This window comes from Canis lupus, chromosome 28 (assembly GCF_011100685.1).
Source record: "Canis lupus familiaris isolate Mischka breed German Shepherd chromosome 28, alternate assembly UU_Cfam_GSD_1.0, whole genome shotgun sequence".
Lineage (NCBI taxonomy): Eukaryota > Metazoa > Chordata > Mammalia > Carnivora > Canidae > Canis > Canis lupus.
The window spans coordinates 14,494,707-14,519,564 of NC_049249.1; the positions used below are offsets into that span (position 1 = coordinate 14,494,707).

General features: G+C 41.2%; 1 protein-coding gene and 1 long non-coding RNA gene across 2 annotated transcripts in view; one reads left to right on the forward strand and one right to left on the reverse strand.

The window, feature by feature from the left end:
* Positions 1 to 24,858, reverse strand: part of FBXW4 (F-box and WD repeat domain containing 4) — a 116,840-nt gene that overhangs the window by 88,428 nt on the left and 3,554 nt on the right. The gene's annotated exons all lie outside the window — the stretch shown is intronic.
* LOC119866577 overlaps positions 1 to 24,858 on the forward strand; it is a 38,268-nt gene that overhangs the window by 7,434 nt on the left and 5,976 nt on the right. Inside the window, exon 2 of the long non-coding RNA XR_005380520.1 lies at positions 22,019 to 22,221. This is a non-coding gene — a long non-coding RNA (uncharacterized LOC119866577). The remainder of the gene's footprint in view (positions 1 to 22,018; positions 22,222 to 24,858) is intronic.

Consider the following 24,858-nt stretch of genomic DNA (forward strand, 5'->3'; position numbering starts at 1 on the left):
AAAATCCTAAGAAGTACTTACATCTAAGTGTAAGGAATAATTTAATTAAATTAGTTCATTTTAATATTAAAGTTCATTTTACACATTACCCATGCAGGAGAATTCCTAATAATTTGTGTTATACTTCATCTCCACCAAGGCAGACCATAACTCTCACCTACCCCCATGCCTAAAGTGAGGGCTGCACATAGTGATTCCTTCTAAAGAGTACAATACAGAAAGGCGGGGGAGAGTAACTTTACAGTGGAGAAAGCTAACACAATTTCAGCCAGGTAATCAAGGTCAACATCAACAGTGATAAGTCATGTTGATGGTAGGTACCCTTGATATATCATGATGAAAATGGTACTTTACCTCTGTGGCCTTCCTCCCCAAAACCTATTATCCCAGTTAAATAATGAAAAAAAAACAAAAAACAAACAAACAAAAAAACAGAGAAATCCCAATTGACAGACATTCTACAAACTACCTGACCAGTGTTCCTCAAAAATGTCAAGATCATCAAAAACAATGGAAGTCTGAGAAATTGTCACAGCAAAGAGGTGCCAAAGGAGATATGACAACTAAATGTAATGGGTTGTCCTGGAGCAAAAAAGAAAAGGGACATTAAGTAAAAACTGAGGGATTCTGATCAGTCCATTAATCGTTACAAATGCACAATACTATTGTCAGATGTTGGTAATGGAAGTCTATAGGAACTCTCTATACTGGCACCACAATTATTCTGTAATCTAAATCTGTTCTACAAATTAAAGGGTTTTTTTAAGTTCATTTGAGCCTTTTGTGACTTTTACAGAAAATCTTTGCAAAAATTGTAATGCATGTGAAAGCACTGTTTCCTGAATGATAGAGATTCCTGATATGAAACTATCCTGTCACCCCTAGTGCAATCAAAAAAGTAAAATTAATGTCCTATAGGTCATCTCCAACAAAACCTCTGCTTAAGAGCTCTAGTCACCCAAATTAACAGCTGTACCAGAAAAATTGATTTTCCAAAAGGACATATATCATTCCAAGATACTGTTCTAACTTTTCAACTGTGAGAAAACAGACATTTCCAAGCACCAATTTTTATAGAAATGATATATAAATACTCAAACATATGTAATGTAAATATACACATACATATGAAAAATTTAAGAACTCCGTGTCTACAATGGGTAGGAGAATAAGTAAGGGGGTTGGCAGGATACAAATATAAAATATAACTGTGGGAAAGAGGAAACAGATTTTCAGATTTGCCAGTTAAGTAATGTTAACTTTAGTCTGAGATAGCCTTCTTCATGTCAATAGGTGATTTTCAAATAGATTTTGATAGAGAGTACACCATCAGCATTAGGATAAGAAAAATTCCCCTGTTGCAATGTGGCATCAGAATTTGTTGTTTTCCTGACCTCTTTCAGCAGGACTCATTTGGCACAAGATGATGGAAGATATGAAACTCAAAGATGAAGGAAACCACAAAATCTTGTGAAATTTTCATGATCAACTGGGAATTTCTTTAAATAAATAAATATATACTTATAACAAATACACATACATACATAGATAAATAAAAATAAGGTCATCATTAAGACAATACATGTGGGGTGTCTAGCTGGTATAATCAGTTGAGAACTGACTCTTGGTTTTGGCTCAGGTCACGATCTCAGGATTGTAAAATTGAGCCCTGAGTGGGGCTCCGTACTCAGCCAGAATCTGCCTGGGATTCTCTCTCCCTCTGCCTGTCCCCTGCTACCCCTATCTCTCTAAAATAAAATAAAAAAAAATAGAATACTTGCAAATATGATCTTATGAGTTCTCTTCTATGAAAAGAGGGATAATTAAACTCCAGAAAGAAACGAATCATCTTCAGTACTTCTCAAAGAAAACGCCAGGTCAAATATGAAATTCTTATATATGATTCTATAATTATTACTATTTAAGAATGCCTAACTTCAGGAGTACCCAGGTGACTCAGCTGGTTAAGAGTCTGCTTTCAGGGGATCCCTGGGTGGCTCAGCGGTTTGCGCCTGCCTTTGGCCCAGGGCGTAATCCTGGAGTCCCGGGCTCCCAGCATGGAGCCTGCTTCTCCCTCTGCCTGTGTCTCTGCCTCTCTCTCTCTCTCTGTCTATCATGAATGGATAAGTGAAATCTTAAAAAAAAAAAAAAAAAAAAGAGTCTGCCTTCAGCTCAGGTCACGGTCCTGAGAGCGAGCCCCCTAGGTTGGGCTCTCCACTCAGCAGCAAGTCTGCTTCTCCCTCTCCCCCTGTGGTCTCTCTCGCTTTCACTCTCCCTCAAATAAATAAATCTTAAAAAAAAAAAAAAAAGGAATGCCTAACTTCAGGTACATTTTTTCATCTGAGACACTCATTACACTGAATAAAACCATAGGATATAATTTATTTATCTTCTCCTAGGTTTGGGGTCTGTTAAAAATGAGGAAAATACAGGGGCACCTGGTGGCTCAGTCGGTTAAGTGTCCAACTCTTGATTCAGCTTAGGTAATACTCTCAGGGTTATGATATCAAGCCCTGTGGCCTGCAAGGGGCCATGCTGAGAGTAGAGCCTGCTTGAGATTCTCTCTCCCTCTTCCCATCCCCCCCCACTCTCCCTCTACAAGAGAGAGAAACACAAAAAAGCAACTTTTCTGGAGTTTCAATTAAATTATTTTGAACAGATGGTGGGTTGTGTTCAGTTGCTAAATATGAACAAAAGTTCGAATGTGAATGGAATAAGGATAGGTCTTATTTAAGTTTTTTGTTTTTACTTTAGTAAAAAAATCATATATATATGTGTATATATATATGAACATATATATATGTGCTCATATACTACACCAAGAGCAGTTATGGCCTTTGTAATAAAACTGCATTGTTATCCTTTGAAATCCTATGTCACTGCTCCTTAAAAATTATATATTCTATATAATGTGCCTATTCTCTTTTCTCTAGCAGCTGTTTCAAACACAAATGCAGAGATGAATGAAAAAAATCCCCTATGTTTAAAATCCACCATGGAGAGAAAAGCAGGAAGAGGTCCAAGCTCGCCCCTGGGGATTTTCCCAGGTTCAGTAGATTGACCTGGAAAACAAGTACAGCTTGAGCTCATCTTCCTTTAGCAGCACAAGCACTGGTCAGAGAAGTTTCCAAACACATGGAGCTTTAGGGAGACCACCTGCTCCTAACACAGGACAATGGCTACCAGACCACCAACTCTGTTGTTTCCAGTCAACACCAGCTCTCCTTTACAACAGATGACAGGCTTCCTGCCAGAAGAGTCTCCCAGTAAGAGTGAGCAAAGAAAAGCTTAGCTTTACATCTACAATAGAAGCCCCTAAATCAGGAGCAAAACAGATACATGAAAAAACTGAAACTGAACTTGGTCTGACAGTAGAAGCAAACCATAATCACATAGATATCAGCCCTGGTGAGGCATAGTCACAAGTTCAAATCCTCACTTGGCAAGGGCATGGGCCTCCAAGTGCTTTGAAGCCACCGATAAGTAGACAGAAATTTTTGCCCAGGTGCTCCTGCATGCTTTAAGCATGACCAATCTTGATGGATGTGTGGCACAACCCAGGGGTTAGCTTGAACCTCTTCCTGCTTCAGGGATCTAATCTATAGCTTCCCAAGATCTTCATCTCTTAGACTACTCAATAATAGGAGAGGAATCACACTGGTCAGGCCCTACAGCTTGCCTTGCTCTGTCAAAAGAGTTGAGGTCAACTAGAAGTTCTGATTTCTCTGATTTAAGTCTTAAGTTATACATGAGATAGCATGTTGAATTGGTTTGGTTTTTTTTTAAGATTTTATTTATTTATTCATGATAGTCACACAGAGAGAGAGAGAGAGAGAGGCAGAGGGAGAAGCAGGCCCCATGCAGGGAGCCCGATGTGGGACTGGATCCCGGGTCTCCAGGATCACGCCCTGGGCCAAAGGCAGGCACTAAACCGCTGCACCACCCAGGGATCCCTTGAATTGGTTTTTAATTAAAGGTATATGAAGCAGAGACACCTGGGTGGCTCAGTGGTTGGGCATCTGCCTTTGGCTCAGGGCGTGATCCCGGAGACCCAGGACTGAGTCCCGCATCGGACTCCCTGCATGGAGCCTGCTTCTCCCTCTGCTTGTGTCTCTGCCTCTCTCTGTGTCTCAGTCTTTAAAAAAAAAAAAAAAGGTATATGAAGCAATATTTAGTAATATTTTATAGGTTAAGAGAATTAAAGTTCGTATCAGCTATTGAAAGGAAATTCTCAATATAGAATCTTATGTTAATCCATATAGGAAAAATCAATGAAAAACTGAGTTTTAAATGTTTAAGCAGTTAGGTCAATACACAATCCAGGCGGGATCCATGATGAGACTGAGAGGAAATAATTCAAAAAATCATTCAAAGTCTTGGCATCACACAACTTCCATAATGCTTTTTTTTTCCGTAAACTATAAACCCATATCTGTCTGGATAATTTTTTTTTAATTTATGATAGTCACACACACACACACACAGAGAGAGAGAGACAGAGAGACAGAGGGAGAAGCAGGCTCCATGCACCGGGAGCCCGACGTGGGATTTGATCCCAGGTCTCCAGGATCGCGCCCTGGGCCAAAGGCAGGCGCTAAACCGCTGTGCCATGCCAGGGATCCCTGTCTGGATAATTTTTTAAGCTTCTAAATGTTTAGAAAATAAATCTGAAAATTTGTTCAAAAGCCCTCCACGTTTCAACTCAATCACTTATTTACAGTACCAAGGATAGAGTTATAGATACCACCTGTGAAGAAACAAGCCACTGACATAGAAGCATTTAGAATGGATGTATTCCAAACTGTTTAAATAAATCATGGAGCATCTGTAGAATAGGATATTAAGCAACTGTGCAAAAGAATGAGGAAGATCAATTTAAAATAAAAAAATAAAAGAAGTGAGGAAGACCATTCACAATGTTATAGAACCATCTCTTATATACATTAAGTAAAAAAAAAAAAAGCAAGATACGAAGAGTGTGTAGAATATATTGCCATTTGGTGGGGGGGTAGGGGGAACTGCGTTTATGTGCTTTGGCTTTTGTACACCAAAAATTTCTGGAAAGTTACACAAAAACCTAGTACCAATGTTTGCTTCTAAGGAGGGGACCTAGGTGGCATATTTTATACCTTCTGAATGTTTATTTATATGTATCACCTATCAGATAATAAGCTATACCTCTAAAAGGGGGCACTCTTTAAAAAGTAAAAGGGCATATTCAAGGATGTTTTGGGTAAATGGAAGAGGCCATAATGAAAGAAATTGCCATTATTTTGCAATAGAGAGCTATAGTTGACAAGAGGGAGGGGGAATTTGCAATCTGTTAATGGGATGTCAGAAAGTAGATCAAAATGAATACCCAGACTGTGAAAATATGGTAATTACTGACAGAAGGAAAAAAAATAAAGTCCATCCCCTTGCATTTAACTCAGCAGTGGTATGTTAGGAAAAAGGACTGAGCAAAAAGAAAATACTGGAACTCAACTACAAATTATAAAAGGAGAAAGAAAATCATTTGTGAAATAAACCTTCAGAATGTTGTAGTATTACAGTAAAACGTATGTAAGTTTTCAAATGAACTCCAGCATATCCTGAAATCAGTAAAACAATTTCACTGTCTTCAAACACTTACACAAACACACCCCAAAAGCACATACACATTCAGACACACACTATAAGCAGCCAATAAGACCATCAAGACAATTCTGAACTTTATGGCTATTTCTTTTTTAGGGGTCATTCTTTGCATTTTTACTGCCCTAAATTTACCTCTTCAAGTCACAGCAATGCAGATTGAGCTTCCTTTCTTCTTTAGTTTTGTTTCCAACCAAATCTTTTGTACATTTCTGGAATTTAAGCCACCTGAGTTACCGCTACTTATCTATAACACCATTGCTTTGAGGGATTAAAGCAGGTTTCTTGTAATACACTTAGATCAAGAGTTATCTGGGTTGAGAAGAATATCCTGTTTGAGTTGGGGATGGGGAATCTTTTTTTATTTTTTATTTTTTATTTTTTATCTTTTTTTCTTGAGTTGTTTTGATTTGCCCTGAGAGCAGTAATCTTCAGCAAGTAATATTTTTTTTTAAAAAAAAGCCCCCAACACACTACAAAACATTCCAAGTGATTTTAACTCCTGAATGAGGTTGGGCTACCTGAGTGATTCTCTCTCTTCTCTTCTTTGGCAGAAAGGATTAGAAACCTCCACAGAACTTGCTCTCTATTAAAGTGGAGTGCTGTGCATTCATTGGCAAGAGGTGAATTGTTTTCAGATTACATGTGAAAGAGTGTGTGTGTTTCTTTCCCACATCAAAGACTTGGATGGAAGCAGTTCTGAGTATTGCCAGGGATGCAAGAATTGGTGCTAAAGTGATTAACAAAATTGCTTTCCTGCAAAAGAAGCACAAAACATTACCTAGGGATTAGAGGAGGAGAGGGCAAGATTAAAGGTGATGTTGAATTTTGGGTGGAATATCTTATCCATCTTTTTCAAATCATGCTTCAAGGATTCTGCGGCTCCTCCTCAGAGAAACCTGAGCAAATCAAGGTCTTGCTTTCTCAAGTTTTGTACACAGGGGCTCCAACGGGGTAAAATTAAAATTACTAACATAAGCAGCACTCACTTGTGACCTCCATATCTTCATCTCACACTACAAACACATTTTGGGTTTGGGGTGGATTTTATTCAGCACACATCAACTCCCATTAATCAAAGATTCTTTCATTTGCAATTGGCATGTGTGTCTACCTGTTGGATTTAAACGACAGTTTTTTGTAGAATTTCTTGAGTTGTCTGGCTTTAGTTAATCTTGACTTGATTAGTATAGCATCCCTTTTTAAACATCTTTCCCAGTGAAACTTTCATCTAGCCAAAATGTAAAACAAAAACCATAGAACCTATATTCCAAATAGTGAAGGAAAGTTCATATAGCAAACCTCACAATTATTAGTTTAGGAAATTATTTTAAATGTTATCTCTAAAATGCCCTATGACATTCTTTGTCACTTAGTGGTTTTTTTTTTAATCTCTTTTAAAAACTGAATTTAAGTAGCCCTTCCTCCAAGACATCCTCCTGACATTAGGGTCCTAATTAGAGATAGGCAGAAACATATAGGTACATGTAACTGTTCCGGTGTGAATAAACATTTCCTCCTCCTTGCTTTCTTCCTTTAAAACATTAAGTCCCCAAAAAGAATGAAACATATACCTGGATAGGTAGGGAAAACATAAAGTTGAGTGTATTAGCAAAATAAATAATTTTGAAGCAATATGTACAATATAATGCCATTTATGAAAAAAAATTAACACAAAAAACAACTATCTTAACTCTTGAGGGAACACATATATGTATGTAAAGGTACAAAAAAGAGAACAGAATTATACATCTTAAACTCATGGTGATGGCTGCCTGTGGGACAGAAGGTGTGGAAAAGAGATTGAGGGTAGTGGTAAAAGGGAATTTTAGCTACATCTATAATGTCTGTTTCCTTTAAAAGAAAAAAACCCATTAACCTAAGATGATTCACTTAGGCATAGTTAGGGGATGTGAAGGATCATTGAAATTCTTATCTAAAAACACAGCAGAGGTTCGGGATCTCATCTTTGTCCTCAAATTATTCTTTCACATAGCGTATGGAGGGCTTTATTTGTCAGACAGAACTTATGTCTCACTTTCTTTATAACAGCAATAAAACCTGTTTCAAATTGATTAAATAATTCAGGAGAGTTGTTACCTCCTCTTTTCCCACAATAACATTATCTTCACAAATTTATGTGCCATAGTGATGGAACTTGATCTTTGCGGGTGTTCTGTAAGGAATTCGAGTCCTCAGTAAAAAGAACAAATAAATGAATAAATAAATAAGCACGACTCGCTTGCTGCCCGGCCAGTGAGAGTTTGTGGGCGTTTTCATTTTGAAAAGTTGTTTCTCGAGGGTGCCTGTGTGACTTCTTCGCTTTCAGGAACGTGTTGAGAACAATCATTTTCTATCTGTCTTTCCCTCGGGGTCCCGTAAGGTCACTGGACATAAGATAGCTGTGAAATTTGACATTGTTCCAATTTAAATGCTTTACTCCGGCAAGCGCAAGACTCTGGGCGCGGCGGTGCGGGGATTGCCACGGCCAGGCCGGTTCTGAGACTCGCCAGCCCTCCAGGCTTCAAAGCCTGCCATCCTTGATCTCACTAAAGAATGTTTTTGAATTCTATGTCCATCTAGTGGTTGCCTGCAAAGATCTACTTGGCTTTTTCTTTCTTCCCTTTCTTTCACACTTGATCAGTGAGATTCTGTTTGTGATGGGGGTTTTGCCCCCCTTGGTCTTTAATTCTTTCACAGGTGGTTTCAAAGTGTCTATCCTCAGTCACTGCTTTCTATAAACAAGCAGGAATTCATGAACCCCAGTTACTGATGGCTCTCCTCACGGACCAATTCTCCTCTCACTTTGAAAATAGACTGTTTTGTGGACAGTAAAGTACAGTTCTTTTTCACAGATGAGATTAGAGGCTTGAGGGGAGGCTAGAGGGAGGGGAGTTTCTATTCCTTTTTTCTTTTTCTTTTTTTTAAACCGGAGAGCTTTTGTGTTGTAATTCATTTTAGCAAATGCACGAACTTTACTTATTTTACACTCAGTTGCACCTTCGGTTAAAGATGACATGGTACTAAGTAGAAGGTGTTGGGAATTTGCTGATTTCCTCATTAATTCCATCATCTCCAGCATCCCAAGTATAAAGGTAAGAGCTGAAGATCTAGTGGGGACAGGAGCTAATGTGGTTGTATATCCAAGGAATCAAAGAATCTCAGTTCTACTGGAGAATTCTGATGTGCCACAGGGTGGCCATATCTTACATCACTTCCTCCCCTCTGCAAGCTGAGAAGTCTCTTCCCAGGACTCAGTTTCTCTGATTTGAGGTTTTAGAGGGACTGGGATTCCATGCCTATCTGTAGCAGTCATTTGTCTTTATGGTTCTCATATGGATCCTGGAAGCTGGGGAGTTGATGGGTTTATAATATTCTGAATTCTGTAAGAAAAAAGAAACAAAAAACACAGGCCAAGTTTCCTAACACATCAACAGGGAAAGGGTGTATGTGCATCTTGGGCCACCTGGCCTCTAGGAATATGGGTGCACACACCGAAGTAAAGTCACTGCTCTCGGGATCCCTGGGTGGCTCAGCGGTTTAGAGCCTGCCTTCAGCCCAGGGTGTGATCCTGGAGTCCTGGGATCGAGTCCCACGTCAGGCTCCCTGCGTGGAGCCTGCTCCTCCCTCTGCCTGTGACTCTGCCTGTGACTCTGCCTCTCTCTCTGTGTCTCTCATAAATAAATAAAATCTTTAAAAAATAATAATAAAGTCACTGCTCTCATTCCAGCTCAAACTAAAACAATAGTTTTACTATTTTGAAATACTTTCTCTTTATAAAGATTTATTTATTTGGGAGAGAGAGAGAGCATGTGCACGCATGCATGCACACATGAGCAGGTGGGAGAGGTAGACAGATGGGGACAGAGAGAATCTCAGGCGGACTCCCTGCTCAGCATGGAGCCTAACTCGGGACTCTATCTCACAACTCTGAGATCACAACCTGAGCCAAAATCAAGTCTAACACTTAACCAACAGTGCCACCCAGGAACCCCTAAAATATTTTCTCTTTATGAGTACAACATACTTTATCAGAATCAATTTTATTTTTTAAGATTTTTTTATTTATTCATGAGAGAAAGAGAGAGAGAGGCAGAGACATAGGCAGAGGGAAAAGCAGACTCCTTCCAGTGAGGCTGATGCAGGACTCAATCCCAGGAGCCCAGGATCACACCCTGAGCCATCCAGGTGTCCCTATCAGAATCAATTTTAAAAAAATAAATTGTGGGCAGCCCAGGTGGCTTAGTGGTTTAGCACTGCCTTTGGCCCAGGGCCTGATCCTGGAGACTCAGGATCGAGTCCCACGTTGGGCTCCCTGCATGGAGCCTGCTTCTCCCTCTGCCTGTGTCTCTGCTTTTGTCTCTCTCTCTCTCTGTCTCTCATGAATAAATAAAATCTTTTAAAAAACATAAATTGTGTTCACCCAACATTGTTTGTAATAACAAAAACTACAATTAAACAACCTAAATGTTCACCAATGGGCAACTAGCCAAATAAACCATAACATGTCCATCTGTAGAATAATATGCAATCATTTCAAAGAGTGAAACTGGGGACCCTGGGTGGCTCAGTGGTTTGGCGCCTGCCTTTGGCCCAGGGCACGATCCTGGAGTCCCGGGATCGAGTCCCACGTCGGGCTTTCGGGCATGGAGCCTGCTTCTCCCTCCTCCTGTGTCTCTACCTCTTTCTCTCTCTCTGTGTGTCTATCATAAATTTAAAAATTTTTTAAAAATGAAAGAGTGAAACTGGAAAATGAGTGATATGAAAACATATCTAAGGAATGATGTTGAATGAAAAAAAGTTGACAAATTATACTATGAAAATGCTATGTATAAAACAACCCCATATATGTGTCAGGTAGATGTATGTATGGGATTGAGGGAGGTGATCTAAGGAGATTTTAATCTTATCTGTAATGTTTTACTTTTTTACAAAGAAGATATATATATGTAATCCTCATACAATTAAAAATAATTTTTAAAATTTTTAAAGTATTTTTAAAAGCCAAATTGAGAATATGTAAAAATAAATAAAATCACCTATAATCTGCTACCCAGCATTCCACATAGTCTTTTGTATATATACTTTTCTAAAAATTGTTTTATTGTGGAAATATATACATAAAATAAAATTTACCATTTTAACTATTTATAACTATGCTGAGTGTCATTAACTATATTCAAATTGTTGTGCAATCCAGGCATCTGGGTGGCTCAGTCAGATAAGTGTCTACGCCTTTGATTCAGGTTATGATCCTGGGGTCCTGGGATCAAGCCTCACATCAGGCTCCCCACTGAGTGGGGAGTCTGCTTCTCCCTCTGACCCTTCCCCTGCTTGTGTACTCTAATAAAGAAATAAAATCTAAAAAAAATTGTGCAATCATTACCACCACCTATCTGAAGAACTTTCTCAATTTTCCCAAACTGGAACTCTGTACCCAATAAACAATTTCTCCCTCCCCCAGCCACTGGCAACCACTGACCTAGTTTCTGCCACTATGTATTTGACTACTCCGTACCTCACATAAGTGTAATAATACAGCTATTTGCCCTTTTGTATATGGTTTATTTCAGTTATCTATGTTGTAGCATAGGTCAGAATCTCATTTATTTTTTATTTTTTAAGATTTTTTATTTATTTACTCATGAGAGACACACAGAGAGAGAGAGAGAGGCAGAGACACAGGCAGAGGGAGAAGCAGGCTCCATGCAGGGAGCCTGACATGGGACTCGATCTCGGGTCTCCAGGATCACATCCTGGGTTGCAGGTGGCACTAAACCGCTGTGCCACCGGGGCTGCCCTTCTTTTATTTTTTTAAAGATTATTTCTTTATTTATTTTTTTGAGAGAGAGAGAAAAAAAAAAAGATAGTGAGAGAGAGCACAAGCAACAAGGGAGGGACAGAGGGAAAAGGAGAAGCAGGCTCCCAACTGACCAAGGAGCCCAACGTGTGGCTTGATCCCAGGATCCCAAGATCAGGACCTAAGCGAAAGGCAGATGCTTAGCAGACCTGCACCATCCAGGTGCCCCAGAATTTCATTTATTTTAAAGGCTGAATAATTTCTACTGTATGTATACAGTACATTTTGTTTATTCATTCATCCATCAATGGACACTCAGTTTAGATTTTTTTAAAATTTATGTATTCATGAGAGACACAGAAAGAGAGAGAGAGAGGGAGAGGCAGAGACACAGGCAGAGGGAGAAGCAGGCTCCATGCAGGGAGCCCAATGTGGGACTTGATCCCAGGTCTCCAGGATCAGGCCCTGGGCTAAAGGCGGCGCTAAACCGCTGAGCCACCTGGGCTGCCCGGACACTTGGTTTATTTCCACCTTTTGGCTATTACAAATAATGCTGCTATGAACATTGGTGTACAAATAGCTGTTTGAATCCCTGCTTTCAGTTCTTCCTCTATATCCAGAAGTGGAATTGCTGGATCAAATGCTAATTCTTTTTTTTTTTTTTTTTATGATAGTCACACAGAGAGAGAGAGAGAGAGGCAGAGACACAGGCAGAGGGAGAAGCAGGCTCCATGCACTGGGAGCCCAACGTGGGATTCGATCCCGGGTCTCCAGGATCGCGCCCTGGGCCAAAGGCAGGCGCCAAACCACTGCGCCACCCAGGGATCCCTCAAATGCTAATTCTATGTTTAATTTTTGGAGAAGCCTCCATACTGTTTTCCACAGTTGGCTACACTAGTTTGCATTTCCACCAGCAATGCACAAGGGTTCCAATTCCATCATATCCATACCAACACTCTTTTTCTGGGTGTTTATGGTTTTTTTTAAAGCCACCCTAATAGGTATGAAGGGATTCTATACTTTTAAAAAATCAAAAATTGGCCTCAATTGTAGCTTAATATAACCTTGACATTTTTCTATGCCGTTAAATATTCTTCAACAGTATCATTTTAATGCCTGCATAGCATTCCACTGAGTAAGATGTACCATAATTTACTCAACCAATTCCCCTGGAAACTTAAGTGTTTCCAATTTTTTGGCATTACAAAGAGTGAGTGCTCCATATTCACATTCTTGACTTTACTTTAAATTTGCTTATAAATTCTTAACAGTGATATTGCTGGGTCATAGAACATACACATTTTTTTAAGCTTTGAAGATCAACATCCAATTTAAAATTCAATTAAAAAGAGGGATTGGAGGACAGAAAGAATCACCACTGCTGCTACACACTTAAAGACCCCAAGCAAACTACTACTTAATCAGTTGAGAAATTCGCTCACACAATGTAAAGAGTGGGTATTGTCTGTTAGCCCTCCAGCAAGTCGCCTTTCACCATTGACCTACATCGAAACCTTCAGCTTAGGAAAAGAATGTAGAAGCCTCTTATTTGGGAGGGTTGGTTCAGTGGTACTTGGGTGTTACAAGAGTCTGTGTGTGAGCACTCTCATCACTGGAGCTCACTACTGGATCCAGGACCAATCTGAATCTCTTTCACTCTGCTCCTTACTGAAATATGATGCTCTCTCTGGGGTAGAAATTGCAGAAGCATTTAAGAAAAACCCAGGAATAACACAATGGAGAAAGTTCAAGAGTAGGAATCATCCAGGAATAAAGGAAGGAGCTTTCTCCCTCCTTTTCTGTCCAATTAGTAGTTTAAATAGTCTATGAGCCTACAGAGCCTTGGACTTGGAAATCCTGGATAAATTTTAGTGATGTCACTCTGCTACTCAGAGACCTCTGCCACTTGTAGGCTCTGTAGTCAATATAAACCTCTTTGCCTCGCACTCAATAGTCTGATTTCCCAGGACCCCTCTCCATCCTCAATGCCCCAGCATGAAACTTTCCATTACATCCAAACTGACCTATTTACTATATTCCCCACCAAGCAGCACATACTGTGGAAAGACCTTTGGACTTAGATTTCAACAAAATGGATTTGAACCCTGTCTCTGCCATTTCTTTAGTAGGTGACCTTGGGCAAAGATTAAACCTTGCTGAACCTCAGTTTCCTCATCTGTAAAACAGGGAAAAAATTACAAAATTACAAAGCGTAATTTGCTGTATTATTATGTATATGTTACCCTGGACAACAGCATTTAAAAGAAGTTAATACAATGAGGAGGGACATAAATGTCTTGTTTTTCCTGGCTTCTGAGCCTTTGGTCCCACTTGTCCTCTTTCTGGAAAAGTCCTCTCTCATCTGAATCCCACCTATTCATCAAAACAAACTCATGTTTTGGCCTCTTTGAAAACCCTCCCATGAAAATCCCTAGGACTCTCCGATTAGACTATTCATTTAGTAGAATGAATAGTATCAGCTATACTTTTCACCATGTCTTTGTCTCCAAAGGACAGAACCCATGCCTACTACTACCTACCTCTTTATTACCCCACCTCACTTTTCTCTCTCTGTATCAAGAACATTTTACATACAGTACATGGTAAATAAATATTTGTTCACTGACCCTTTTCACTTCCCCTACCCTTTATGACCTGCCTATATTAATAGGTCCATATCAGTCCTTCTAAATGGACTCTAGTCTGGCATAATTTTCAGGGAGCATGGATTCCAATTTTGCCCAATAAAAATCATCATGTATAGCACTTCCTTGCTTACAGCAATAGCCTGTAAAGTCAACAGAATGGATATTGTTATTATTACCCCTATTTTTTAAAAGATTGTATTTATTTATTCATGAGACACACAGAGACAGAGACATAGGCAGAGGGAGAAATAGGTTCCCTGTTGGGAGCCCAATGCAGGACTTGATCCCAATGCGGGATCACACCCTAAGCCAAAGGCAGACACTCAACCACTGAGCCACCCAGGCATCCCTATTACCTTTATTTTTTAGAGACTCTGAGAGATCGAGCAATTTGTCCAAGGCCGCAAAGCTAGTGTATGTGAAAACTGAAAACTGAACTCAGATCTACTTATTGCATAGCTCATGCTCTTGGCCTCACATAACCTCTCTCTATATTTAACTGTTAATGAATATTGGTCCTTCTGTGAAGTAATATCATTGAATTTTAGGTCCTTGCCTAAGAAAAAAATGGTGGTGTTCTTGGGTAACTTTTTTAGTGTTAGCAGAGGCATGAAAGAAATGTACATGATATGTCAGTGCTCGAAATGTTCCAGTGAGACCCTTGTGTAAATTATTTCGTTGGGACCCAGAATAAAAGCTGGGCTTCCAACAGGAAGATAAAGGTATCCTTTCCACTATATGTTAATTAATTGCAACTCAGAGCAGCCCTCTTAGGAATGGTTCTCCCACTGTACTTCTGACCTTTTTCAGTGACCTTCTGCCCACAGCCCTCAAAACTCAGGGGCTTCTGCTCCAAAGCCTTGGTCTGGCTCCCAGGGGCTCTTCCCCTGCAGTCACCCACCACAAATTGGGTCTCTCCAGCAAAGGGCACAGCTCTTTAACCACAGCTCCAGGGAATCATAAGTGATCCTGATTAGAAGAGATACTAAGAGATGTTAGCTCTACATGGTCCTCCAGCACACCAGCAGCCTCCCCAGCTATGCATCTCATCTGCTGACAGCTCAGCAGACAGTCTTCAGATTTAGAGAAGGTATGAAACCATAGATGGGTTTGCCTCCAACCAAAAGTAGAAGCCATGTTTCTCAGCTACCTCGGTCACTGAGTAAGCAACAGCTTGTCTGCCTAGGGTGTTGGTCTACCTGCTGTCCCAGTAAAATACAAAACAAAAACCCTGGAAGCCATATAAACCTTGACTTAGCTGTTACCCTAGATTCTGCGGGTAAGAGTTGTTTAAACTATCATTTCCTCCTTGCCCTGCCTTGGACACTTGGGCACTAATGTCAACTTTGCTGAGCTGCCTCCAGATTTGTTCAATATACAATATACGTTACTGAAAACTACTTGCTAAGCAGTAGGGGAATGAAAAGGTGGGGAATAGAGGCTTCTCGCGCTTTTCTCAGCCTAGTTTCCACTGCAAGCCCCACTTTCTCACAACCAACAAGCCTCACATCCACAACCAGCCCCAGTTGTACAGGGACTGGTCATGTTCTCCATCTCGTTGATTTCCAAGACAAACATTAGCATAAACATGAGCACAGCAATGGCTTGATTATGCTCTAATTACTCTGGGCCAAAAGCAGGAGTTAAATCTCAATTCATATGCTATTTGGTGGACTATTACATGGAACCACAGGCACAATATGCCTTCATCTTTATTCACATCACTTGGTAAAGCCCTCCCTCATGCTGGTGCAATCGCTAGTTTTCTTTCCCACATCCACCATTCTGTCTCAAACACTAAGAGTTCGGGCAGCCCAGGTGGCTCAGCAGTTTAGCACCGCCTTCAGTCCAGGGCCTGATCCTGGCGACCCTGTATCGAGTCCCACGTCAGGCTCCCTGCATGGAGCGTGCTTCTCCCCCGTCTCTCTCTCTCTCTCTCTCTCTCTCTCTCTATCATAAATAAATAAAAAAAATTTAAAAAAAATACTAAGAGTTCTAACACTGCTCCTCCAAAGATCTTAACCTTGAGACTTAAGACATTGTCCCCTACTCCTCAACAGCACCTCCTCCTCTCTAGCTGCTCTTTAGCCAAACATCAACTCAGTCAAATGAAATAAACAAATATTTACAGAATGAGGAAGGAGAGAGAGGGGACAACTGTGATTACTGACCCATCCCGCCCCAGCTTTCCCTGGCTCAGAGTGTCTTTGGGAACAAGCTCAAAATGGTAGTTAAGAAGGTAAATTCTAGTTTCTTGTGCTCTCCTGCAGACGAGCAATGAGCAATTCAGACCTGAAATTTTAAAAACCATTTACGGTAGCATCCAAAAAAACCAAATACCAGGTATAAATCTAACCAAACATGAATAGGATCTACATCTAGAAAACTAGACAACACCAATGAAACAAGCAAAGATGCCTAGATAAATGGAAAGAGAGTCTTTGTTAGAAGGTCAGGATACGGGATCCCTGGGTGGCGCAGCGGTTTGGCGCCTGCCTTTGGCCCAGGGCGCGATCCTGGAGACCCGGGATCGAATCCCACGTCGGGCTCCCGGTGCATGGAGCCTGCTTCTCCCTCTGTTTCTCCCTCTGCCTGTGTCTCTGCCTCTCTCTCTCTCTCTCTCTGTGACTATCATAAATACATAAAAAAATTTAAAAAAAAAAGAAGGTCAGGATACAAAGGTCAATCACTTGCCTATATGCCAGCAATAAACAACTGGAATCTGGAATTTTGAAAAAGATACCATTTAAAAGTCTTGTTTCTTTTTTTTTTTTTTTTAATTTTTATTTATTTATGATAGTCACAGAGAGAGAGAGAGAGAGAGGCAGAGACACAGGCAGAGGGAGAAGCAGGCTCCATGCACCGTGAGCCTGATGTGGGATTCGATCCCGGGTCTCCAGGATCACACCCTGGGCCAACGGCAGGCGCCAAACCGCTGCGCCACCCAGGGATCCCAAAAGTCTTGTTTCTTAGAGTCATGCGTTCAGGTGATTAGCAGTTTCAACTTGACTTTGTCCTTCAATAAGAAATCCTGGGGTTCTTGAGACCTTTCATGTAGTAGCTTAAATGGCATCTTCCACTAAAAGTCCAAACTGTCCTGTAATTCTAACCATTGCTGGAATCTTCTGAGGCACTATTTGTTGAGTTCCTTTTTTTTTTTTTTCCTCCAAGCCTCTTTCAGTTAGGCAGCCATACTTTCCCTGGAGGTTTCCATTCCTCGTTTTCAACTCTTCCCATCCCTCCCTCTTCCAGCTGGTTACTGAGCTTTGGTCTGCCAAAGGCACCTCCAATCTCCAGCAAATCACACTGCCTTGTGTCTTGTTTCCCACCTATTGTCTGGCTTCTCCGTTCTTCCCTCCCCTTTACCTCCAACTCTTCCCATGCTCCTCCCCAGGTCATTTTTTTTTTTAAGATTTTATTTATTATTCATGAAAGACAGAGAGAGAGAGAGAGAGAGGCAGAGACACAGGCAGAGGGAGAAGCAGGCTCTCCACAAGGAGCCTGATGTGGGACTTGATCCTAGATCCCAGGATCATACCCTGAGCGGAAGGCAGATGCTTAACCGCTGAGCCGCTCAGGCATCCCCAGGTCAGTCTTTCAAGAGTGTACTTACCATGTTAAATCATTTTCTCTGAAACAAATATTTGCATATGCAAACCCCACATTTGCCATCTGTTTTTCCCTACTCCCCACCCAGAGGAACTCTCAATTTTCTATATATTTGGGGAAATACAGTTTTCCCCAGATGGTCTCTCCAAAGCAAGGTCAGGGTTTGTGCATTCTTTCAAAGGTTCTGGGCAGAGGTTAGAATGACTCATGTTTCCTTGGTCCCATCAGCAGCTGTGTCATCAGTGCACCTGAGAATGGGACAAACCTGACTCTTCCTTAACTAACAGCACACCAGAATTTGAGGGAGATGTTGAACTATAAACTATATCCCCGGGGAAGGGCAAAAAACCTGCCCAGTTGCTCAAACAATTCTAAACTAAATCCCCTAAGAATACTTCCACGGGGAGAGAAAAAGAGCTTGAATATTAGAAAGATCCTGAACCAGGTGTGCCGAAAAGGGTTCTTAGTCATTCTCAGCTCTGAAGGGGATGGGGCAGCCCCACATCTCTACTGGGAACCATATTTCCCCTTTTAAATCAGGAAAGAAAAAAAAAACAACAACATAGCCCCAAATAGAGAATGTTTTCTTTTGTAACTGGAAGCAAACATCGCTGATGGCTTTAACAGCTGCCTGCCAACATGGCCTGAGAAGCAGGCAAGCTCAAACATTTTTTTGAGATCAACACATGTACAGACATACAGTATATTAAGGTCAAATTATAAATCCAGGAATAAAAGAACAAATAAACAAGTTTCAGCCTTCTCTAGGCTTCTGTGTCCAACACTAGCCAAACTAGACTCTGAAGCAGAGAAATCTAGATTCCAAGAAGGCAGGTCTCCCAGGAGTTCAAGTCAAACCTGCCTCTGGTAGGAAAAGGTGCCGTTGTAGATTAACTGGCTGATGGCTGACCAGGTCCAGGCTGCCCTGCCTAGCCCAGGCTTCCTTCTGCCAGCCAGCAGACTCTGAGGATGTGTGGCAGGTTAACTGTAGGCCTGCCATTGACTCGATCTTTGACCCCAGTAAATCATTTAATATGCCATGTGCCTTTCTCCATATGTTAATGTTTGGTGTAATTCGGATGAGAATTCCACAAGTATAGGTGTGCCACCCATTATGACTAAATCTTTTCCTTTAGAGTTTCTGAGAAGAACCTTCTGAGCAGCTGCGCTGCAGAGAGCCAAGGTATTTGGACGAACCAAATTGAAATGCCTACAGATGGTGAGACTGGCATTGCCTTAATTATGGCTGAAAAGCAGAACAAATTTGTTCTTTGGTTATCAAAACTGATACAAGACTTTGTGATAGTCTTCCTTAGGGTAAGAAATCCACCAAAGTATACTAGGTATGAAAAAACTGAATTATTTTTCTGATCCCACCACTATGCTAGTCAGGTGACCTTGAACAAATCACTTAGGCCAAGGTTGTTCAGACAACAGTTGGTCATGAAATTAGTGAAATAAATTGGAACTACACATTTTTTAATGGAGTCAAGTTGAATATAATATAAAAATATCAGTGCTTAAAAAAAATATCAGTGCTTAGTCCATAATAAGTATAAGCACTATTGCATATGTGTGTGAATGTGTTTCCTGGGGTCACAATGGACAATAAATTTCTTACTATGAGTAACAAACAAAATAGTTTTCCAGCCTACAACCTCGAACACAGGTTTGTTTGTTTTTTAAGATTTTATTTATTTATTCATGAGAGACAGAGAGAGAGGCAGAGACACAGGCAGAGGGAGAAGCAGGCTCCCTGCAAGGAGCCTCATGTGGGACTTGATCCCAGATCCCAGGATCATGCTCTGAGCTGAAGGCAGATGCTCAACCGCTGAGCCACCCAGGCATCCCTAGAACATAGGGTTTTGATTTCCCCATCGGTTGATTGGAAATAATTCATTTTAGACACATAGGTGTCCAAGTACACATGCATATTCATATACATATATGTATATAATGAGCACCACAATGTATCAGGCGCATAGGTATATACAGGCACAGCAAGACCCTGTCTTCATGGAGCCTTGGCTAGTAGGGGAGTCGATCATAAAATAATTATGTAATTATTTAACTACCATTGTGATAAGGCCTACAAGAGATTTATAAGGTATGATGAGAGCATGTAGCTCAGGTTCCTAACCCAGGCTGTAAGGCCAGGGCCAGCCTCCCTAAGGAAGTGACAAAGGAGGCATAGAGTGATGTAGGCAAAGAAGCGGAAGGAAAGCATTCCAGGCACAGAGAACAGCTAGTGTTAGGGGGCCTTCTAGAAGAAGCAACAGTGTCAGTCCAACCTCAAAGACTTCTGTGAGGACCAAAGGAGAGGACAGTAGAAACACTTTGTAAACTGCAGTATTATTCAAATAGGGTATATTATTATTTAAAACAATGAATATAAACATGACCTGAAGATGAGATTAGTTTCTTTATGCATCCATTCACTGACTAGTTGAGCACTGCTCAGTACAGACACTGTTCTTGGTTCTGAGCATACAGCACTAAGTAAGACAGGACCACTGCCCTGGTAAGTTTCCCTTTCAGAGAGAGAGACAGACAATAAACACATAAACAGGTAACGTCAAGAGTGGTACAGTGGGTAGATGAGTAGAGAATGAAGGTAGAGGAGGTATTTTAGACAGGGAAAGCAGAGCTCTCTGACAGGGTGACAGCCAGATCTGAATAAAATGAGATCTGTCACCTTCTGATGTGACCTGGGAATGTATCACCTAGTATTTCAAGACTGGGTTTTACTCAATCTGGTAAATAAGGCTACTTATGCCCATCTCATAGGACTTCCTTGAGGGCTGAATGAGATAAAGAATGTAAGACCTCTAGTACAGTGCTAGCATGAATAAGTACTTACCATTCACTCAATTAGAGTGTCTGCTGATCTGTTATTCCAAGTACTTGGAATGTGTTTAGAACGATATAGGGGCACCTGGGTTGTACAATCGAGTGTCTGGCTCTTGGTTTCAGCTCTGGTCATGATCTCAGGGTTATGGGATCAAGCCCTGCATCAGGCTTGTGCTCAGCGGGGGAGTCTGCTTGAGATTCTCTCCCTCTGCCCTTCCTCACACACACATTCACACTCAATCTCTCTCTAATAAATGAATACATCTTTTTTAAAAAGGACAAGAGGGCAGCCCCAGTGGCGCAGCAGTTTAGTGCTGCCTGCAGCCCAGGGTGTGATCCTGGAGACCCGGGATCGAATCCCACATCGGGCTCCCTGCATGGAGCCTGCTTCTCCCTCTGCCTGTCTCTACCTCTCTCTCACTCTGTGTCTCTCATGAATAAATAGGAAAATAAAATCTTTTAAATAAATAAATAAATAGATAGATAGATAGATAGATAGATAGATAGACAGACAGACAGACAAGAAAGAACAAGCAGGCCTACTATTTTCAGACCAGGCTGCACAAATCCCTTAAAAGGAGTCATTATTATTTTCCACTCTGTGTCAAATGGGTTCTCCAGGAAGCAAGCGCTGAGATACAGGGCGATGTGCAAGCAGGTTGGGGTGGAGGGTGGTAATGCCTGGTAAAGATAAAAGAGGGGAGAAGCCAGATTGGGCAGAGAAAGGCTCTACAGGAAGGACTGCCGGTTAAGAGGAGTCCTACATAGGCAGAAATGGCCAGGCCCTGGCACCCCCACCATGCTCAGTCATTAGCATGGGTTGCCTATGAAGAGCATAGGTTTGACTCAAAAGGGCAGCCACATTGCAAGTTCTTCCTTGAAGGGAGATCGGAGTGGTGTGCAATGTGGAGTCAGATTGGTTTTCTCTCCTGCGTTCTCTCTCTCTCAAATAAATAAATAAAGTATTTTTTTAAACTGACCATCTTCACCATTTTCAAATGTAAAGCTTTATGTACATCCACTTTATTGTGTCACCAATACCACCATCCATCCACAGAACTCTTTCCATCTGATAAAACTGCAACTCTGTGCCTATTAATCAGTAACTCCCCATCTTCTTTCTCCCAGCCCCAGTAACCACCATTCTACTTTCTGTCTCTATGTATTTGACTACTCTAGATATCTCACATAAGTGGAATCATGCACTATTTGTCTTTCTGTATCTGGCTTGTTTCACTCAACATGATGTCCTCAAGGTTCATCCATATTGAAGTATGTGTCAGAATTTCCTTTTTAAGGCTAATCATATTCCATTGAATGTATATGCCAAATTTTATTTATCTATCATCCACCAATACACATGGGTTATTCCACCTTTTGGCTTTTACAAATAATGCTGCTATGAACATGAGTGTAGAAATATCTCTTTGAGACCCTGCTTTTTTTTTTTTTTTTAAGATTTTTGTTTATTCATTAGAGACGCACAGAGAGAGAGAAGACTCAGGCAGAGGGAGAAGCAGGCTCCATGCAGAGAGCCCGACGTGGGACTCGATCCCGGGTCTCCAGGATCACGCCCTGGGCTGAAGGCGACACTAAACCGCTGAGCCACCGGGGCTGCCCAAGACCCTGCTTTCAATTCTGAAGGGCATATACCCAGAAGGGGAATTTCTGTGTCAAATAGTAAGTCTATTTTTTATTTTTTGAGGAACTGCCATCCTGTTTTCCATAGCAGCTGCACCATTTTACATTCCCACAAGGGTTCCAATTTCTTTTTTTTTTTTTTTTGGTGGGGGGGTTCCAATTTCTTCACATCCACACCAACACTGTTATTTCCTGGTTTGGGGTTTTTTTTTCAGTGTTTTTATATAGCAGCCATCCTAATCAGTGTGATGTAGTAGCCTACTGTGGTTTTGATTTATTTTCCCTAACAATTAGAGACGTCGAGCATCTTTCACTTGCTTATTGGCCATCTGTAGATTTTTGGACTAGCTGTGCTGCTTACTAGTCTGAGGGGAAGGGTGAACAATCACATAGCATCCAGGGTCTGCCAACAAGAAAGGGGCAATGGCAGTTAAGTATCAACCAGCAGAATCCATTGCACAGCAGTAGATGTCAAAGACAAGTAGGTGTGGATGGGGCTATTTCAGTTTTCAAATCAAGAAGAGTAAGTGCCAAGTTATAACAGAAGAGAGTATTTCACTATGTGCTGACTGTGCCAAGTCCACACACCAACTCCTTTACATGCATTATCTCATTTCATTTACTCATTCAACAAGTATTTGATGAAAGCCTAATATGAACTAGTCACTGCTGAGTTAAAAACAAAACCAAACCAGAAATCAGACACTGTACCTGTCCTCAAGGAATTTACAGGCTTCAAAGAATCAAACCGCTTACAATGATGCCTAGTGTTATAAAGGGTAGGTCCACAGTCCTATGGAAATGGACCTAGTCAGGCAGGTCAGGGAAGACTTCTTTGGAAATGGAGGAAATGGAGCTTGAGTTGAGGAAAGAAAAGATAGGAGTGAAGAGCTAGATGTTCCAGACCCTTCAGCACCATGAGGTAGGTATGATTATTATCCTAAAGCTCTGGAAGTGTCAAGGTCTTGTCTATCTTGTTCACCAATATCTCTCTGTTGCTTAAAACAGTGTCTGACACAAAACAGCTCACAGTAAACGTCTGTTGAATGGATGTATCCTCATTTTATAGATGAAGAGCTTGAATCTCAGAGAGAATAATTTTTTAAAAGATTTTATTTATTTATTTGAGAGAGAGCATGCGACAGAGAGCAGGAACGAGGAGGAGAAGGAGAAGCCAGCTCCCCACTGTGTGGGGAGCCCAACACAGGGGCTCGGTCCCAGAACCTTGGGATCATAACCTGAGCTGAAGGCAGATGCTTAACCAACTGAACCACCTAGGTGCCCTGAGGGTAACTAATTTAACCAGGGTCACAGTGCTAATAAGTGGCAGAGCTGGGTTTCATGTCAGGCAGTAAGTTCTGTAGCTTGAGTTTTTAATCTTTTAAAAAGTCATGTTAAAAAAAAAAAAAAAGGAAGAAGAAGAAGTAAAAAGACTTCCTTAAACCCATCAACCCAGGCTTATAGAAGTAGTACACATTCTCTTCCTTGGCTTCCAAAGGCCTCCAACTCACTAGTTAGTCCAGCCTGTTGTGATTACATTGTAGCATAGTGGCTTTCACACATGACTGTCTATCTCCCTCCTTCCCTCCCAGTAACAGTAAACTGTGAGCTATTTAAAAGACTATATGGAAATGCAGGCATAGTATAGTACTTAAGAATGCAGGCTCAGAGTTCAGAGAGACCTGAGGATGAAGCCTGGTTCTGCTGCTTACCGGTTACCTTGGTTCTTTACTCAACCTTTCTAGCTTCTGTTTCTTAATCTATAAAATGGAGTTAATAATAGAACCCACATCTTGCAAGGTGGTTGTAAGAATTAACTGAGATAAGGCCTGTAAAGCACTTCGGATAATGCTGCGCATAAAGTAGTAAAATAAAAATTTTCAAAATACTCTATACTGGAAAAAAATAAAACCAACATCAACACCCATCCCACACTCAACTGGAAGAAAACTTATATGGTGTTTTTTTTCTAGGACAGGGATGGGCAGGCTTCAGCTACTTGGCTTTTCTTCATTCCAAATGCACTACTGGCAGCATCACCCTGAGCCACAGTCTCTTGTGGAAGTAAGGGATTGGCCAGGAAGGGCCAATCCTTCTGAGGGTCCCAGAATCCCCAAGTTACTTTCCCCTCCCTGGCCCTGAAGTCTTCGTGCTGCTTCTGCTCAGGCCTTGCCAATCCTCCACCTCTTCCTTTCTGTTTTCCCATCCCTCCCTCCCCACTTCAAACCCTGGGGAAAAAAATGAAGAAAAGCACACCAACCAAGAAGCCTTTTCACTTCATTGTGTTTTCCAGCTAGACCTGAACAGACAGCAATCAATTCAGCGCTCTCTCACCCTCCCTCCTCTCTCCTTCTCTCTTCTCTTGTCCTCTTTGTGTTCTTTTTCTCTCAGACTGTGTCTTCAGGCTTAGGAAAAAGCAGTTACCTCCCAGCAGCATGAGGATACAAGAAGCTTCAGTTGCCAGTAGCAAACACAACATGATTATAACAGGTCCCCATGGTCCTCGGCGCTTAGAAAGGCAGAGAAGCAGGGGATCCCATACTGATTCTCTGAGAAACTCCTCAGTTTGAGCACTTGTTCCAACCCAGGCTCAGCTGCAACGAGTCGCACAGAAAACCTCAATCTCCCACTTCCTCTGGCCAAGAACCTTCTGAAGCCCATACCATCCCCAGACAT